At 44.5% G+C, this 13083-nt stretch overlaps 1 long non-coding RNA gene across 1 annotated transcript; it reads right to left on the bottom strand.

Annotated features, from left to right (window-relative positions):
* Positions 1-9935: 9935 nt before the first annotated feature.
* Positions 9936-10805, bottom strand: LOC147988649 (uncharacterized). The gene is made up of 3 exons (XR_015616968.1): positions 10634-10805; positions 10433-10550; positions 9936-10284 (listed from the first exon to the last, which is right to left on the bottom strand). It is a non-coding gene; the product is annotated as an uncharacterized LOC147988649 (long non-coding RNA).
* Between the last annotated feature and the right edge of the window lie 2278 nt (positions 10806-13083).

Here is a 13083-nt window from a genome sequence, read left to right as displayed (position 1 = left end):
TGGACTACGTTGACAAGCTTGAGCTGCTTGTCCACCAGGGTTTGGATGCATGTTTGCAGTCCAGTCACCTCTTCTTTGCTTCCCCACGACAGGCCCGTCTCTTTCCAGGATGTGAGCCGCGTTGGGGGTCCGGACCGGAACTCGGGGGCTGTGATCCACTCAGGGTCGCGTGGCTCGGTGATGTAAAACCACCCCGATTGCCACCCCTTCAGGGTCTCCACAAAGGAGTCCTCGAGCCATAAGACGTTGGGCATCTTGCCTACCATGGCGCCTCCGCACTCCGCCTGGTTGCCGCGCACCACCTTCGGCTTGACGTTGAAAGTCTTGAGCCATAGGCCGAAATGGGGGCGGATGCAGAGGAAAGCCTCGCACACGATGATAAACGCCGAGATGTTGAGGATGAAGTTCGGGGCCAGATCATGGAAATCCAGGCCGTAGTAGAACATGAGTTCCCGGACGAATGGGTGGATAGGAAAGCCCAGTCCGCGGAAGAAGTGGGGAAGGAACACAACCCTCTCATGGGGCCTTGGGGTGGGGAGGAGATGCCCCTCTTCGGGAAGCCGGTACGCGATGCCGTTAGACAAGTATCCGGCCTTCCTCAGTTTTTTGATGTGTCCCTCCATGACGGAGGAGACCATCCACTTGCCTCCCGCTCCGGACATGGCTGGAGAAGGTTGAGGTGAGGAGTGCGGACTTGGGCGCTGGAGCTCTAGTGCGCGAAAATGGATAGGCAAAGGAGGAAGAAGGCGTAGGTGAAAAGGTGGATCCTTATCCCCTTATATGCGTGGACGCAACTACGTGTCCCCACCAGCCTGGTAAAACTCGCTTATCACCAAGCGCCGTAATCAATGGCACGGTTGGGTTACCCATGCCCATATTGATGAGAATCCCGGAATAAGGGGACACGATCTCTGCTTCAACGAGACGTGCCAAGGAAACTGCCTCGCATGACACGCTGAGGTGGGACAATAAAACGATTCGAATAAAGGCTTGGCCGTGGTGCGATGTCACACTAGGGAATATGTCAGCAGATTAGATTTGTGTAAATATTATTCTCTCTATGGCAATATGTGGAAACTTATTTTGCAGAGCCGGACACTATCTTTGTTTTCAAAATCTTCTATGAAGTACTTGGAGGAGGAACCCGCCTTGCAATGCCGAAGACAATCTGCGCACCGGACTCGTCGTCATTGAAGCCTGGTTTAGGGGCTACTGAGGGAGTCCTGGATTAGGGGGTGTCCGGATGGCCGGACTATACCTTCAGCCGGACTCCTGGACTATGAAGATACAAGATTGAAGACTTCGTCCCGTGTCCGGAAGGGACTTTCCTTGGCGTGGAAGGCAAGCTTGGCGATACGGATATATAGATCTCCTACCATTGTAACCGACTTTGTGTAACCCTAACCCTCTCCGGTGACTATATAAACCGGAGGGTTTTAGTCCGTAGGACAACATACAGAACAACAATCATACCATAGGCTAGCTTCTAGGGTTTAGCCTCTCCGATCTCGTGGTAGATCTACTCTTGTACTACCCATATCATCAATATTAACCAAGCAGGACGTAGGGTTTTACCTCCATCAAGAGGGCCTGAACCTGGGTAAAACTTCGTGTCCCTTGCCTCCTGTTACCATCCGGCCTAGACGCACAGTTCGGGACCCCCTACCCGAGATCCGCCGGTTTTGACACCGATACACCCCAAGAGGGGGGAGAGAATAAGCTTAGGGCTAGACATTACTAGGAGGGCCGGTTTACGGCGAATCCGACATGATGATAATGAGACCTAGCCACAAATAGCATGTAGGGTTGTTACCGGATGATATTTCCCGGGGCTCGAAGCTGTCTAAACCCTTGTCTTGTGTTGCGTTTCTCGATTCCGCTCAACCCCTCTCAAGCTACCACATAGATGCATTGGCCTCACGACTAAGTCCTCACACTAGGACATCTGCCGTGACAATTTCACGACATTCACCCTTTTCCTTTGGCAATAATTATACGATATGAATCCCAACATGTGTTTTCCGACTTTCTACATATATATTGACAAGTGAAAATATAATTGTATCATAATTGGAGTGATTGCCACGAATTCAATAACAGAAAATTAACAAATACCCCCAATTAGTGTGAAAAATTATTTTTCTCCTATTCGTGTGAGGTTGTTTAGGTTTGAACTGCAGCAGCAAAATAGCTAACAAGTTGAACTTAAGCAGTTTGCACATTAATTGTTGCAGGCACATAATGTTGGAGCGGTTGGCAACATAATGTTTTCTTACTTCCAATTTTTGGAAGTAGTTAATAAATGGATGCATGCGAATATATTCCACTAATAAGCAAGTTGTATCAGTCTAGTTTTTTATCTGCGAGAAACTCATTCCTCGTTTGTCAAACCTGAAGAGAGATTGTGTCTACTAAGTTCTTCTGTCTATTAGATGTCTGTCGAAAGGTAAAACGACTGAATCCAAGAAGCAAAACAGAAAAGAGAAAAGCAACAGATGATAGAACTAACCTGCTGCATCACTGACCAGGATCAATGGGTACTAGAAGGCATCTTCCGACATCATTGAAAGAAGAACTAAGTTCATCATTTGAACTTGACTGGGCTGCAGAATACTTGCGCTTCTTTGTCTTGGCAGAGGATCCTGATGCCTCGTTTACTAGCATTTGGGTGCTGCCCCGATTTTTTTAAAAGAAAATAGCACTTGGGTGCCAAGTGCCAACAACTTGTTCTGGCTCCTCTGTATCTTTGAATACCATCCGGAAGAGACAAGTTCGCCTTGCTTTGTTTTTCCGTGTGAGTCATGTTATTTGGAAACCCTTGGGTTTCATCGGTGTCAAATCCTGCTAGTTTCTCCAAGTTGAATTGTCCTGTCAAGAAAAAGTTGTGCAGTTCCGAAACCTTGAACCTCCACCTTGGTTCTCCTTAGATCGACTAGAGTCTCTAGAAGCCTCAGTTTTTCGATCCCGTTTTCAAAGGCTGTGATTAAAAGCGGTCCCAAGGTTCAGATATTTTAGAAGCAGAAGGTTGTCTATGTACTGCATTTGAGATGATCTTCTCCCAATTCGACGCATTCTTAGACACATCTAGGACTCTCAGCAGCAGTTGATACTCGCGGAGATCAAAATTGGCAACACCAACCTCCCCAAATATTGTGAGATATTACTGCCACATTGAAGTTATTCTATATAGAAAACCGGCGGACATATTACTGCCACACTGCAAGACAAGGTATTGAAGTTCTGGGAAGCGGACATGTGCGTGATGAACTCACGGATCATGCCATAAGCTGGGCGTGTCTTCACCTTGTCATTGCTGCCTGCCACATCCATGGGCTCGCTCGATGAATGCTCTGATTTTACGAATCCCTAGGCCTCATCAGGCTATTTCTCCTAATAGGATGATCACTCGGAAACACACCAAAATACAACAAGCAATCCTTGGGACGGGAGAATGGCCTGTCAGACTCGCATAGCTATGGGTAAGCACCTGTCGCATTCTATCTAAGGCGTCGCTCGTCCTTCTCGAGACGATGGCCTAGCTGCCTGCACACATCATGGCAGCCGGATCTTGTCAGCCATGCTAACAAGAACAAGTGGTTGGTCATCATATTTCTTCAGAATCTCTGCTGAAGCTGGCTCCATGTCAACTGAAGCTTTCTTGAAGAACAATTGTTTCGAGTGCTTCTCAATTACCATGTCTTCTTACTTTCTGCACATAGCCCTTCTCAGAGCTGCAAGCGTTAACTACTGACTGTACTCTGCTACTTGCACCATTATCTGTTGGGAAGGACGGCACATACCATGGTACTCCAGTGATCTGTTTGCATATGGTCGTCTATTACAATGAAATTCCTGAATCACATATCGGAAAATGATTATTTAAGCTGAGATCATGAGTTCAATGAACAGTCAAAATTCTGCATGTTGTATGTAGCAGAATTAGTGAGCAGATGAGTACAATTAATTGAATCTACTTGTTATGCAAGTGCTCTCTAATATCCGCAACAACCAAAGTTGACATTGGAGCTAACAGACACCCGCCTACCAAGTTGGTGTTCGTGTCATCTCTGTCTACAAGATCATCATTCGCTAAGATGACCACTTTATAGAGAAACCATTTTTTTGAATGTTGAGCGGAACTTTTTTTTAACTCTGCCTATGTTGTCTCAACATACCCGGTCCCAATCCCAAGTAAAGAAGGTGGGTTGTGATAGGCTTGGCGAGCCAACGTCAAAACCCAGCCACTCTTATGGAGATGAAACCCAAAAGATTTTTGTTATGGGGTAACCCTCTCAGCGACACGCCACATCAGAACCCGGGTGTGGTGTCAAATGTCAAGCCCACCCCCCCCCCCCCCCCCCCCCGGGTGGCGCGCCGTATCTTGATCTGGATACGGTGTCAAGTGAGCAAGAATCGGGTCGTCACATCCTTAGTGGCGCGCTACATCGACGCCCGGATGTAGTGGAAGATGAGCTAGGGTCATCGCATTTGACTCGACCAGTGTGATGGGTAAGGAAGCTAGCCGAGCCTAGGAGGATTCGCTTAGGTAGATGAAACGTAGGGTCTCTGACAGGGAAGCTTCGGGAGCTAGTTGATGCAGCGGTGAGGAGAAGTGTTGATATCCTTTGCGTCCAAGAAACCAAATGGAGGGGTCAGAAGGCGAAGGAGGTGTAGGATACCGGCTTCAAGCTGTGGTAAATGGACGGCTGCAAACAGAAATGGCGTAGGCATCTTGATCAACAAGAGCCTCAAGGATGGAGTGGTAGACGTCAAGAGACGTGGGGACCGGAATATCCTGGTCAAGCTGGTAGTTGGGGACTTAGTTCTCAATGTTATCAGCGTGTACGCCTCGCAAGTAGCTCACAATGAGAACACCAAGAGGGAGTTCCGGGAAGGCCTAGAGGACATGGTTAGGAGTGTACCGATTGGCAAGAAGCTCTTCATAGGAGGAGACCTCAATGGCCATATGGGTACAACTAACACTAGTTTTGAAGGGGTGCATGGGGGCTTTGTCTATGGCATCAGGAATCAAGAAGGAAAAGATGTCTTGAGCTTTGCTCTAGCCTACGACATGATCGTAGATAACACCCTCTTTAAAAAGAGAGAATCACATCTGGTGACTCTTAGTAGTGGCAACACTCTAGCTAGATTGATTTCATCCTCTCGAGAAGAGAAGATAGGCGTGTGTGCCTAGATTGTAGGGTGATACTTGGCGAGAGTGTTGTCCCTCAGCGTAGGCTGCTGGTTGCTGACTTCCGCTTTCGGATCCGTGTCCAGCGGGATAAGCGTGCCAAAGTCGCTAGAACGAAGTGGTGGAAGCTCAAGGGGGAGGTAGCTCAGGCCTTCAAGGAGAGGGTCATTAAGGAGGGCCCTTGGGAGGAAGGAGGGGATGCAGACAATGTGTGGATGAAGATGGCGACTTCCATTTGTAAGGTGGCCTTAAAGGAGTTCTGAGTGTCCAAGGGAAGGAGAAGCGAAGCTAAGGATACCTGGTGGTGGAATGATGATGCCCAGAAAGCGATTAAGAAGGCCGCAAAGATGGTGAAGAAGAAATATTATTTCAGACGCCTATACCTGGATAGGAGTGCAGACAACATAGAGAATTACAAGATGGTGAAGAAGGCCGCAAAGCGAGATGTCAGTGAAGCAAGGGATCGGGTGTATGAGGGCGTCTACCAACGGCTAGGCATGAAGGAAGGCGAAAGGGACATTTACAAGATGGCCAAGATCCGCAAGAGGAAGAGGAGGGATGTTGGCCAACTCAAATGCATCAAGGACGGAGCAGACCAACTCCTGGTGAAGGACGCGGAGATTAAGCATATATGGCGGGAGTACTTTGACAAGCTGTTCAATGGGGAGAATGAGAGTTCTACCATTGAACTGGATAACTCCTTTGATGAGACCAACGTGCGTTTTGTGTGGCGGATTCAGAAGTCTGAGGTTAAGGAGGCTTTAAAAAGGATGAAAGGAGGCAAGGCGATGAGCCCTGATTGTATCCCCATTGAGGTGTGGAAAGGCCTCGGGGACATATCGATAGTATGACTAACCAAACTTTTCAACCTCATTTTTCGGGCAAACAAGATGCCAGCAGAATGAAGACGTAGTATATTAGTACCAATATTCAAGAACAAGGGGGATGTTCAGAGTTGTACTAATTACCGTGAAATTAAGCTAATGAGCCATACAATGAAGCTACGAGAGAGAGCCATTGAGCATCGCTTAAGAAGAATAACAAGCGTGACCAAAAATCAATTTGGTTTCATGCCTGGGAGGTCGACCATGGAAGCTATTTTCTTGGTACGACACCTTATGGAGAGATACAGGCAGCAGAAGAAGGACTTGCATATGGTGTTCATTGACTTGGAGAAGGCCTATGATAAAATACCGTGAAATGTCATGTGGTGGGCTTTGGAGAAACACAAAGTCCCAACGAAGTACATTACCCTCATCATGGACATGTACAATAATGTTGTGACAAGTGTTCGAACAAGTGATGTCGACATTGATGACTTCCTGATTAAGATAGGACTGCACCAGGGGTCATCATTGAGCCCTTATCTTTTTGGCTTGATGATGGGTGAGGTCACAAGGAATATATAAGGAGATATCCCATGGTGTATGCACTTTGCGGATGATGTGGTGCTAGTTCACGATAGTCGAACGGGGGTAAATAGAAAGTCAGAGTTATGGAGACAAACCTTGAAAACGAAAGGGTTTAGGCTTAGTAGAACTAAAACCAAGTACATGATGTGCAGTTTTAGTACTACTAGGCGCGAGGAGGAGGTTAGTCTTGATGGGAATGTGGTGCCTCAGAAGGACACCTTTTGATATATGGGGTCAATGCTGCAGAAGGATGGGGGTATTGATGAAGATGTGAACCATCGAATCAAAATCGGATGGATGAAGTGGCGCCAAGCTTCTCGCATTCTCTGTGACAAGAGAGTGCCACAAAAGCTAAAAGGCAAGTTCTACAAGACGGCGGTTCGACCCGCAATGTTATTTGGCGCTGAGTGTTGGCCGACTAAAAGGGGACATGTTCAATAGTTAGGTGTGGAGGAGATGCGTATGTCGAGATGGATGTGTGGCCACACGAGGAAGGATCGAGTTGGGGTAGCACCAATTGAAGAGAAGCTTGTTCAACATCGTCTGAGATGGTTTGGGCATATTCAGCGCAGGCCTCCAGAAACTCCAGTGCATAGCGGACAGTTAAAGCGTGCGGAGAATGTCAAGAGAGGTCGGGGTAGACCAAATTTGACATGGGAGAAGTCCGTAAAGAGAGACTCGAAGAACTGAAGTATCACCAAAGAACTAGCTATATACAGGGATGCGTGAAAACTTACTATCCATGCGTCCGAACCATGAGTTGGTCGCGAGATCTTGTGGGTTTCACCACTAGTCTACATCAACTTGTTTGAGACTAAAGCCTTTGTTATTGTTGTTGAGCGTAACTTTAGTTTTTCAAATGTGTTGTCTATAAAAAGTTCATCGTTAATAAGATCCGAAGACCAGAAGGAGTCAGTCACCATCGCAACGAGTTTTTAGTTAAGTTGATCGACACAACTGACGTACTAAATCAAACCAAGCAGTCCACTTATCCCATCTAAGGTTCGCCGAAACTAGACATTCAACGGACTTGTCACTGATAGATATTGTATTAACATCAATCTCTTTCCATTACACAGTATCATAAAGGTTCAGCTATTGTAATACCAATGGCTCGTCTCCTTGCTAGGTATCCTCCCGGAATCTATAATACGATCATCGCCCACCTTAAAAAAAGGCCTCTACGAAAGAAATGCAGTCTTTACTTTCATCAAGACCTTCCAAAATGGTGAACTCGACGTCTGTGCCGTTATTCGAGATGAAGTCTTAGAGTGGACGTATATGGACATTTGCTAAGAATATCCCAGCCCCTTGGTCCTTTGGCCTACAAAGAATATCCCAGTTCTCCAAGCGATCTTTTCTTTTATGTGTATCACCCTGCCGGAAGAATCTGGATCAGTAGTAATCAATTCTTTTGTGTACCCATTTTGATACTTTGAAGATGAGAGCATGAATATAGTTAGGCTGGTGAGCACAGAGTTGACTAGGACCAAATGTCCTACATAGGACATAACTTCTGATTTTTCAAAAACTGAGCTATTTTTCAAACCGGTCCTACTTTTCACTAGCAGGGCAGAAGCGCGGCGTGAGGCCGTGCCCGTCAAGTGCCTGTTGTTGGTATTGTTTCAACCACTTAATACTGGTACATGTCATGAATCACAACCACATAAGGTTTTATGGATCTGGGGATGTAGTCAAACCCATGACCAAAATATCTGGTAAGAAAAGGGAACACCAAAAGCCTAAAAAAGCAACATCTTTGTCAAGAACCTTTATGAAAGCTCGTCGGTGCTTCAGGTTCTTCCAGATTTTGCATGCAAATCTTGAACAGTTGGATATTGGATTATCTATTTGACAGTACAAACTATATTAACCAGATGGAGCAAACAACTTAATCTCTAGGAATTATTTATGACAAAAATATGAAGGGTCAACTGATTTATAGTGCTTTAGTAATATGAACAAAGCAACCGCATAAGGAGAGAGTTACATATTCTCAACCACTATACCAGAACAGAATACCAAAATTACACGACGAAAGAACATGCATGTGGCATCCCCTACAACTGTGCATAATTGACCCCAAATCAGAACTACCTCATGAATGTTTGCTATGCCCAGCTGACTCTGAATTACACCAAATCAAATGCCAATTCTTCAGAAAACAAAGGATGCCCACAGATCAGTGATCTGATCTTCTAATACGTAATTTAAATACCTCCGAAGTTATAACTTAAGTTTGTAGCCCATTGATATAACTTGACCCAAGTATATCAATAAACAAGACAAGAATACATAATATTCAGATAATTTGTTATTGCCTATTCAAAGCTAAGCCCCAACATAGCTAACTTGCTTAGCCCCCATGAGTTTATCCTTTCTGAATGATGGCTCAAAAGGACCATGAATGCAGGAAGAATAACACCAGGGCTTGTCATTTGGTCAAATGAACAAACATCAATAATGGAATTTAAATTAACCATAAAACTCTTTGCTTTTATTCCAAATACATCTTGGGATATTACTAAAGCACTATAAATGAGTGGTGAAGTCATATACTCATATGCTACAGCAAAAAAAAGGGATTCTTCTTCTCATTACATGAGGGGTGAAAGGGATTTTACCCAACAATATAGAATCTCCAGAAATTGTAAAAGGGTACTGTGCCTGGGCCAGCTTCCTTACGACTTATAACAAGGTTCAGGGTACCAGCCTGCTAAATCGTTGGTACTTGTTGATGAGATAGTAGCCACACTCGAGCTACCGGTGCGCCTGAATGATCCTGCTGCTGGGCACATTGACCAACGGTGGCTGCCCCCACCGGAGGGCTGGGTAGCGATCAATGCAGATGGTGACGTGCAGCAAAGATTGGCCGGCTCAGGACCACCGAGGTACCTATTTGGAAGCTGGTGCAAACCAACACAAGGGTGTTGAGGACCCCTTCATAAGCGAACTACATGCTTTCCGCGAGGGCCTTGAAGCAGCGAGCAGCAGAGGAGAAAGTCATGTCATTATGCAGATGGATTGCTCTGATCTAGTTGATTTATGGCACAGACCCGGTACTATAAGGGTAAATGGTGCGCATATATGAGAGAGATAAAGAGTTTAGCCGATACTTTCCAGGGTTTCAAGCTTCTATGGATTTGACACGAAGTAAATTGGGCGGCGCACCTATGCGCACGAGAAGCTCTTAGCATTTCTTCAATTACTTGCTTTGATGTAATTCCTGGATTCCTGACTTGGTTTATCCAGTCAGATTGTAATCTCTTGTCAGTTTAATAAAGCGAGGAATTAATCTAAAAAAATACAAGGTTCAGGGTACTGTGGCAGAGTTTAAAATTCAAATGCAACGCAAACACAACACAAACAGGATACAAACCCATCTAGGGTCCAAGGCTCAAGAGCCGACGCGCGCGCACACACAAACACAATCACGATACAAACCCATTAGGTTGCAGGCGGGCTCAATGCTCAAGAGCCGACACACACACACACACCATACAAATCCGAAGGGGGTCCTTGTCTAACAAGCCGAAACACACACACAAACACTAAGCTGAGGAAGACCACGATAGTGAGGAACATCAGCCACCATCAGCCTCCCTGAAGTTATCGATGAGAGCATCAAGGATCCGACGATGAAGATCCCTGGGTCGGAGGCCTCATGTTCGACGAAGATCCCTACAAGAAGAGCTTTGTTAATTACAAATTTCCATCGGCCCACGCAAATGCAGAAAATCCGACCCAAGCCAGCCAAAAGTTTGGCAAGTTCGTTCCTCAAAATGAAGGTCGCGGAGTGCATCTATTAGAGCTACTTATCAGTACATACCTTGATCTGCGCCCGCCGGGTCTGGAACCAGTATTTGATCTGCTGGGGAGTCAGGCCGGTTTCGCGGCTGAGATTAGCGACCTGGGTCTCGTCGGGGTTGGGGCATTTCTGGAACGCCCTGCGACACTGGCGGTAATGAGATCACAAACAGAAAGAAAATTAAGGCTGGAAGAGATGGAGTGTATGATTAGAGGTGCGTACGCCTCGAGCGCCAGAATTCGGCGCGCCCCGCAGCGGTGGCCGTCCATGCCTACCTGCAGGGTACCAACCTCTCTCAAGCTCGCTCGCTCTCGCTGGCCAGAGGAGACGACTGGAGGAGGAGGAGGAGGAGGAAGGAAGAGAGATCTTGGTGCTCGGCTGTGTGACCTCCGGCTCGCCGTCGCTCCTACGCCACTCAGTCATACGCCAGCCTTGCCAATCTTGTTTCCATATGCTGCTTTTCGCACCGAAGTGAAACTGCCGGTTTGACCGCGCTCCTCTGCTGCTCGTCGACCTCTCTCTCCTCCTCCCAGCTTTCTCTGTTCGTCCATATCCTTCCTGTCGCGCAAACAGCTGGAGCCATTTAAGGACAAACCTCCTACTCGCTGTCCTCCTACTGTGCGCAGACTACTCCAAAGCTAGCCTGGATACATACATACTCATAACCTGGTAGTGTATAATATTGCCTGACCTAATAACCATGCTTATCTATCCTTTTTTTAGGAAATCTATCTATCTTTCTTATATTTACTAATTGGATGCACCTTTCAAGATGTCTCCTTAATCCACACCATTAGAATTAGTTATACCGTTGGATTGTAAAATTTACAGCCAGAATAAAAAAATCGTCTCCTTAATCCACCTCATTAGAACTAATTATACCGTTGGAATGTAAAATTTACAGCCAGGATAAAAAATGAAAAGCAACGTAACAGAGACTGTCCGTATAATACAAAATAGCATCTGCCATGTCTACCATCAGTGGGAAAACAGAGAAAGCCTCCACCCATAAAAATTACAAATTGATTTGGGATGTTTGTTTCATATTCTGTTATTTTTTGTAAGTATATTTGTTGACGAGGTGCTGAACAAATCTCCCCATGGCCAAACTGAAACAGGTGGTTTACATATATGTTTACAGTTTGTTCCACATGCATGGGCAATGTGAATATATGTGCAAAATTGAGTTGAAAAGCTTCCCATGCGTACGCATGAACTCCAAGGAGAATCAAAATTGTAGTATATGGATCGGCCTCCACTAACTTGACATCATGATAGATTAATTTGGGGGAAATAACATTTTATTCTGTTTTGAAAAATATGAAAAATTACATGCATGTAAAATACACGCACACATGCGCGCGCTTATACATGCGAGGAAATACGATAAGTTTCAACCTGAGATAAATAAAGATATAAATAAAAAGTTGAGTTATTGTGCACTAAGCGACACTAGGTAAGGTATGGTATACGTGACATGCCATAAAAATGTAACTACAATAAGTACATACATAAAGTATCATATTATTTTCTTTGAGTAAAAATTATCACACTAATATATCAAATTTTACATATGTATGCCCTATGTGACCTCTAGATATGTGGATTTTTACCCATTTTATAGAACTTATAAAACTATTGGCATACTAAATTGAATATAGTGACCGAGTTGAAATTGGTAGATTTGCTGTTGAGAACAAGTTAATGTGTGAGAATGAATATATAGTACTCTCAACTGAACAAAATAACTTATGTTTTAGAAGAGAAAACAATAGCTTATGCTGCACTTCAAGTTTGATTTGGGACCTAAAGGAAGTTCTCTGCACACACCCTACGTTTATGCAAACTCAGTGCTAATGTTATCATAGTCAACATGAAAGATCCATCTAACTGAGTTTATGAAAATTCCATGTAATGTCTTGGCTGGCAACTTTTAACAACATGAAATAATCATGATCTATGGTGAATTAATCCCTAAACAATCAGACTCGTTAGTAATAAATGACTATAATCCAATGGACCAGAAGATTATCGGTTAGTTTGGCAGCCTTGACACAATTCTTTTGAAACCAATATAATTATCACTTTTTTGTGGACCAATTAACGACATGTTTTATATTTGTGGCATTAAGTCTACCATACTTCCGTGGTATATTAGTGAAGACACGTACCCTTTTTCCATAGGTTTAACCTTACAAAAGCATTGACTGAACAATTATGTTTATTTAATTGTAGAAATATCATGCACAAATCAAAGAGTAATTGAGTCTTCTGTCATTACAGGAGAAGCAGACATTGCTATGAGAAACTTTAACCAACCATCAGCTAGAAACTGTAATCAGACAAAGATGGTGTAAACATTAGTCAATGGGTCATGCCAACATGTGGAGGCTGGATGAAGAGAACTGCAAAATGTATGGGCAATTGAGGACGTAGTACACTTTCCATTTCTTCATTAGTGTATTTGGTTAGGGTTTTAGAGTGTGTAGACTAAGGCATGATGAAGTGAAGTCCATAGCGATATACTTATTTTATTCCACAATTCTAAGCATAATGATACCCCCCATGCTTAATCAAACGCTGTAATAAGAAAAAAAATAGGAGAAATATTAACTCCAGGAAATATCATATATTTTATTATACTTATCACTCAGAATTAAGTTACATCTTGG

The sequence above is a fragment of the Triticum urartu genome, chromosome 1A, assembly GCF_056163025.1.
Source record: "Triticum urartu cultivar PI428250 chromosome 1A, HENAU_Tu73, whole genome shotgun sequence".
Classification (NCBI taxonomy): domain Eukaryota; kingdom Viridiplantae; phylum Streptophyta; class Magnoliopsida; order Poales; family Poaceae; genus Triticum; species Triticum urartu.
Note: the sequence above shows the minus strand (reverse complement) of the source record. Positions and strands in the feature narration are given on the sequence as shown.